This window comes from Odocoileus virginianus, unplaced genomic scaffold (genome assembly GCF_023699985.2).
Source record: "Odocoileus virginianus isolate 20LAN1187 ecotype Illinois unplaced genomic scaffold, Ovbor_1.2 Unplaced_Contig_64, whole genome shotgun sequence".
NCBI lineage: Eukaryota > Metazoa > Chordata > Mammalia > Artiodactyla > Cervidae > Odocoileus > Odocoileus virginianus.
The window spans coordinates 53,649-61,223 of NW_027224381.1; the positions used below are offsets into that span (position 1 = coordinate 53,649).

The window sequence follows — 7,575 nt, forward strand, 5'->3', positions numbered from 1 at the left end:
TGCAGACAGATTCTTTACCATCTGAGCCACCAAGAAAGCCCTGTGTGCATACGTAATATATACAGCATTATAGAGTAGGCGCCTTTTAAGTTGACACATAAATAGTTGACAAAACACTAAACAATACTATTTTAGATGACAACATGGAAAGCAAGAAAATGAACATTTTCTCTAATACATATTCATCAACATGCAGCTTTATCAAGCTTTCCAACTTTGAAGGTGACGAGCACTCCCTCCCTCCCTGGACTCCTTGGATGATGACAATGAATGCTTTGAGGGTAGCCCTCTTATTGCCCCAACTCCTTTCTTATTTTCTTTGAAGAAAGAGTCAGATTAGCTCCTGGCAAATCTGCTTGGTTTTAACACTGTAGATGATGGGATTGAGCACAGGAGGCACCAGAAGATAGACGTTGGCCACGAACAGATGGAGAGCAGGTGCAGCCTGCTTCACAAGCGGTGCATCAGAGCCACACTGATCATGGGCACGTAGTACACGAGGACCACCCAGATATGTGAGACACACGTGCCAAGGGCCTTCCGTCGTCCCTCCCCTGAGGAAATGCCCAGCACTGTGTACAGGATCAGCATGTAAGAGATGACAATGAGCAATGAGTCCAGTCCAAAGGTGGAAGTCACGATGCAGAGCCCCAGAATGCTGTTGGGGCAAGTGTTCCCAACGGGCAGCTGGATGAGATCTGAGTGAAGACAATAGGAGTGGGAGAGGACATTGTGGCCACAGAAGGGCAGATGCTTCAGGAGAAAAGCCAATGGGAACATGAGCATCACACTCTTCAGCCCGAGAATAGCAGCAGAACCAGCAATATGGGGCACGGTCAGGATGGTGGTGTACCGCAGTGGGTTGTAGATGGCCACAAAGCGGTCCACAAATATGGCCAGCAGAACTCCTGACCCAAGATGGAAAATGAATGTGTGGAGAACATCTGAAAAATGTAGGCTTCAAAGCAGATCTCATTGGCACCAAAAAGGAAGATGCCCAGCACGGTGGGCAGGGTAGAGGCAGAGACACCAAGCTCTGCAAAGGCTAGCATAGCTAGGAATAGATACATTGGCTGGTGGAGGGAGGTATTTTTCTTGATCACTGTCAGAATCAGATTATTGCCCACAAGAGCCACAAGATACAAGGTACAGAATGGAAAGACAAACCAAGGGTACAGGGTCTCCAGACCAGGGATACCAGTCAGTAGAAAATATTTTAGGGTGAATTGACTGCTGTTGAACATTTTCCTATGTCTGGAGTCTGGGGAGCTTGACCTAGGCAGATGCCAAGGATGCAGCCTGGAGTGAGACAAAGAAAGATTATGAAAGGCTGAGATGGACCTAAAAGTTACCTGCCTAGTACTATCTGCAAGCCTGTGTCACTTCTCCAATCATGACCAGATCCATTTGGTCTTCAATACTAAATAAAAATATGGAGTCATCTTTGCAAATAGGTATAACTCCAGAATAAGGAAATCTGGTAGAATATTTTATAATTAAAATTAACCCCTTAGTGATGTCACTGTGTATATTTGGTAGGAATTACATGTTTCTTGTGTCTCTATGAAGAGATGGTATTGTATAGTTTAAAGAAGGCATCAATGGAAAGAAACTGACATAAAGAAAGCTATAATCTATCAGATATTCTATAGATCCTAGTTAGAGCATGTTGGGTTTTAAGTGACTGATGGGGATAGGAGTTAAGAATAAAATTACTGCAGCGTTAATATAGAATCTATACTAGAGATTCGAAACATCTATGCCTGCCCTTCCAAGTAACATCAGAGACTGCCCTCCATTGGAGAATTATCTACCTTTACCCGACTCAACATCCTTTAAAGGGGCTCAAATCCCTATACTCATTTCACAAACTCTCAGGGGTCCTCAACCTCCAGGACCTAATGTCTAATCATCTGAGGTGAAGCTAATGTAATGATAATAGAAACAAAATATACAATAAAGGTAATGTTCTTGAATCATCCCTAAATCATCCCCACTACAGTCTGTGGAAAAATAGTCTTCTACAAAACTGGTCCCTGGTGCCAAAAATGTCAGAGACTCCTGTGATTACTTTGCTTCTTATACATCATTGGGAGAGTATAGAGAAAAAGACAGTGTTATAAAAGTTAATAGAAAAAAACTTTCACCCCTTAGAATTCTTATTAGTGGGAAAAATATTCTATTCATTGGTAAGTTCTTCTCCTGTTGTCAATCTACACATTGCTGCATGGTTAATCGATGTTCGCTATGTATAAGAGTACAGCAAACAAACGTCCTAGAATATGTTCCCTTTATACTATGTTTCTTTTCTTTTTTGATGAAATATTTTGCTTTAATTCAGAAATACAAGAGCTAGATGTCTTCTAATACACTGTGTTTCTGAAACAAGAATAATGACAAACATTTTTATCCATAATGGCCCAACTTAATAGTGTGCTGTCTTCTGAAATCCCTCCTGGGAAGGCAACCTGCATCTGTTTATGTCATCCAAGAGAAAGATATCTGTTTAGGACAGAGGAAAACAACGTCTGCATAACAAGGAGATATATCTATGAGAAAACATCAACACCTCAGGATAGAAGGTCAATCAAAATCTCTGTGTTAGAAAAAAATATGAGAGGAATAAAATGTCTCTCTTCTCAGGTCAAGAAAACAGATCTGATTCCCCACTGTAAACAAAAAACTACATGATATAGGGGGGGTGCACTGGAGATAAAGAAGCTGCAGGTATTGAAAGGTGAGCTACAGCTGAATCTGCAAACATGATTTTAAACACTTGATTTCTATTAATAGTTTCTAGCGGGCTATTCTTTGAGCTGTAAAATGGAGATGATTATAATATATAGCTCCATAGGCTTGTTTTGGAGCTTAAGTAAGTCAATGTAAGTGGATCATTAGCGTACAATGCACTTTTAATAAATGTTACTATTGTTGGTGAAATAATAATAATGACAATAATAATATCAATACAAATCAAGCATTTAATTTTTATAAAATTAATTTTTATGTAGGCTTTTATCCCCTCTCTTTTATGAGTGATATTCAGTTTTTCTCTTGCAATTAAGCCATTTCTTAATTGCTTTAATTTTTCTGGTTGATGACACCAACTTTATATCTTTACCCCAAGATACATTACAAGTATCTGGAATGTCTCTAAGAAATCATTTGACCCTGCTTCCTGATTCATCAGGGACACTTCATCTCAAACATATTAAAAAGTCTGCTGCTTTCCATAGCTCCTCTGTGCGTTAATAACAAAGAAGAAGAAAAATGTTTTCATGAAAAAAAGAGTCATTACTTAGAACCATCAGTACTAAGTGTCACCTGCCAGGTAAAAGGAAGGAGCTAAGGCTTGAGAGAGAATATGCTTGTCCATAATATATACTGTGGGGAGGGAAAAGTGGTCTGGAATCCAGCCTAAGCTTCAGGTTTGGCATTCTCATTTTCTTTGGCCTAGTGTGTTAATTTTGGAGACATTAAGAAAAAGGTGAAAGGAATTTCCTAGTGGTTCACTGGTTAGGTCTATATGATTTCACTGCCAAGGGTCCAGGTTCAATCCCTAGTCAGAAAACTAAGATCCCATAAGCCATATAGCACAGCCAAAAAAAAAAGTTCAAAGGGTCACAAAGAGTTGGACACAACTTAGCAATGGAACACAAAATGCAACACATTTTTCAATAGTAAAAACTACAGTACTATACCATGAGTGGTTGGTTGACTCCATGGATTCTGAGGAATAATGGATGTGGAGGGTCAAATATAAGTTATATGTAGATTAACCCCTGTGTTGTTCAAGGGTCAATGAATACCATCCTTTTACTTCATTACATGGGAGAATCTATTAATATAGGAAGCCAGAGATCAATGCTAATGAATAAGGTGTGAAGGTTGAGTGGGAATTTTTAAATGAGAGGTTAAAGTCTGCTATTTAGTGAGGAAGAGGGCAAATAAGAATTATGGGAAAAGAAAAGAAAATGCATTGATTGAGCACTATGTATCAGGCACTCTGGAAGGGTCCCCTGTGTATGTTAGCTTCATGTATGTCATCTTTTTTTTTATCATCTAAATGCTCAAAACAACCAAATCACACCCAATTTACAACTTGAGAGAGTGAAAAATTGGCATTTAAAGTGACTTGGTAAAATCGCTGTTGCAAAACGTAAAGTTAGGAGAAGAGAAAGAAAAGAAGAAAAAAAAAATACAGAAGAAAAGCCATACAAGGAAAATAGAGGTAATGAATAAGAAGGGGATGAAGATAAGGCCAATCAGTCAGAGAAAGAAATGAACTGGTGAAGTGTAGGTCATCCATGGAGTTGGGTTTAAAAGTGACCATGCCTTAAAAGTTATGCAGCTGCCTACAAGGGTTGCAGGGGAGAAGGCCTACTGGGTGTGAAAGGTGAAAAACAGAAGGACAAATAGGCATAAGAAATGAAGATAGATTTAAAAAGAGTTGCATGACTATTTAAAAGAGATGGATTTGAGGACAAAATGGAGGCTTTCTTGTCCCAGGTTTTCTGAATTAACAGAGAGGCAATAAATAACACAGACTCCAAATGTTTCTCAGTCACACTAAGACTTTCTGGACAAAAGTCTGTGTCTTATGTTTATCAGAAGGGAAGGGTGGGAAGGAAGGGATAGTTAGGGAGTTTGAGATGGACATGTACACACTGCTATATTTAAAATGGATAACCAACAAGGACCTACTATATAGCACAGGGAACTCTGTTCAGTGTTATGTGGCAGCCTGGATGGGAGGGGAGTTTAGGGGAGAATGGATACATGTATATGTATGGCTGAGTCCCTTTGCTGTCTGCCTGAAACTATCACAACATTGTTAGTCAGCTATACTCCAATACAAAATAAAAAGTTAAAAACAAAAACCGAAACCCAAACACCAAAAATTCTGTGTCCTCCAGGGTAGAGTCTTTCATGACATGAGGAAAGAGGAAACAAAATATGTACTAGAAATGAACTGCATCTCAGAACAAAAGCCCCAGGTTCAGCTTACTTGGACAAATTTCTCATCCTCCTGCTCCTATTGACTGGACTTCTGGGCACAATTCACTCCTTTATGAAGGCCCAGTATGGGTTGGTCTCAGATCTTCAATGGGGTTGGTCTCAGCCTGGTCTCTAGGTCACTAGCTGGAGGCAGGAGTAGGCTGGCCTTCTTATTTATGTGACTCCAAAACCAGCCCCCTCCTTCCTCCATTTTTGTTAGCCTGTCCCCTGGGAGATTCAGACAAACCACCCTCAGAAAAATATGCTTCCGCTCACTGGACCATAGGAATAATTGGGCCAAGAGAGAAGAATCCCACAGGGAACAAATTCAAAAACAAAGTCAAATTCTGAGAAAATATAGAAAGAGATGATGTATGTAGGGGCATGCATATGTGTGTATACCTGTCTGTGTAAACATACTTTAATGTCCACAGGCACATTTATAAATTTATATAGATGAGCATAAGAACAACTGTCTATACATGCATAATACAAGTATATCCATAACCATGTGTAGAATTTTATTTGCAAGTTTTCATGACTGTATAAGCTCTGGTATCTTTCCACATAGATATTTATCATCAGATGTTATACATTCACATCTGTGTATGTGAATCTATGTGTTGCATTTCTCTAGATATATATGTCTTTATGTAATAATATATGATTTCTTGAAGATCCTTCTAAAATACTATGATTATTGTCCCTAGCCTAAACCTTATTGATCAGAGATATTCCACTGGCAAAGTCTAATTCTAAAGGGCCTTTGAATTTGTACCTTTCATTCAAATCTGGAGGTTTGTTCCTTAGGTTAGCAACTCCAGAGCATACTTCTGTCATATTACCATCTGTAATTTTGATCCCCTCAATCTCAATTTTTCTCACCTTGGCTATAATCTAGGCTTTTATGTTTTTCCTGGCTAAATTTTGCATGCTGTTTGGACTCTGAGAACACATTCACTGTGATATTTATTTCAGATCCCAAGTTATTTTGCACCTGGAGTTGACATATTCTGAATTAACCACAGAACTTGAAGTCAAAGCACCTGATTTCACTGTCTGTTTTCTCTCTTTAATTTTACTTTTTCATGGGACTTCCCTGGTGGTCCAGTGGCTAAGATTTCAGACTCCCAATGCAGGGGGCCCAGGTTTAACCCCTAGTCAGGGAACTAGACCCCAGATGAGGGTTCACATACCACAATGAATGATCCCATATGTTGCAACTAAGACCCAATGCAGCCAAATAAATAAATAAATATTTTTAAAAATTTTACTTTTTCATTGAGAATGTATGAATGGTTCTGCACCTATTTCCTCCCCCTTAATAATGTGAATGATTGTGCTTGTTTCAAAGAACAAAATATTAGTATTATTTTATTTGTTGAAAACTTAATTGAACAAAATTAAGTTCAATTAAGTGTTCAAAAGTAGTAGGTACTCAAAATGTTATTTAGTTGTTCTTTTTCATCACCAGCAGAATCCCATTGCCAAAGAAATCATTCCCAGTTCTCTTTAAAATTAACCCTTGGCCTGCACTAATTCTCCTCTTTCTCTGACCTTTGCCCCTAGGGACTGCAATTGAGATTTTTTTTTTTTTCTTGGATCAGGCACTGACTTTGCTAGTCTGAGGTCTGGTCCTGATGGCATTTTTCTTAGATGATCATCTCACTTAGCCTCCCCTGAGGTAGAATCCCCACATCCAGATTATACAAGGATTTATAACCAGAGCTATTGTGATGATTTTCTCATTTTCAACTGCTACTTGCTCCTGTGTTCTGAATTATCACCAAATTATTGAAAATCTAGTTGCATAAGACACTCATCTCATGGCAGTATCCTAGGTCATGTTGTAGTCTAAGGCTCGTGCCTCGGGATTCCTTTGATAGGATTCCCACCCCAGCATAGTTGCAAGGTGATATACCCTTGGTTTCCCTTCATAAGCAACCTTGATTCATTTAGATATTGCAGATCATACTTCTCAATGTGCCTTTATATATTTTGTTGCATCTATAATCCCTTGTTCCCCAGGTATAGAGAAAATGACTAAGCAGCTATGTTGGGATGGGAAAGTCTTGGCAAAACCTTGTGCAGCATTCAGATTTCCCAACAAACTGTTTAGAGTTACTCCATAGCTATCTCAACTTACACCCTAAGGATAGTTCCATTCTTCTTTCCCAGAAATAAGATAAATTAAATGTCTCTGTTTAATAGCAGCTTATGTATGTGGAGCACCTATTATGGTCCAGCTAGAGCTTAGAATCCTATCATACATCCACCCTCCTACTCTGCGTAAACATTGCAACCTACCAAACAAGAGCTAGAATATAACTTTTATAAATGAGAATCAAGAAGGATAAATACTTCATAGATGAAAGACTAAGAGATGGAGCAAACACATTTCAAAACAGTTATTTTATTGTACTTTTCTTGCCTATTCTTACATACTGTCCACTTTACTCATTAGAGTCCTTGGCATATTATTCATAGCTCATTTGATTTTCCCATCCAATACTTTCAGCATTCCTGTCAAATCTGATTCTGATTCTGGCTCTGTCTTTTCAAATTGTGGGATTTTTG

The 7,575-nt window shown here is 38.7% G+C and overlaps 1 pseudogene; it reads right to left on the reverse strand.

Annotated features, from left to right (window-relative positions):
• Positions 1 to 310: 310 nt before the first annotated feature.
• LOC110145109 (olfactory receptor 51I2-like) lies at positions 311 to 1,244 on the reverse strand (annotated as a pseudogene).
• Positions 1,245 to 7,575: the final 6,331 nt, after the last annotated feature.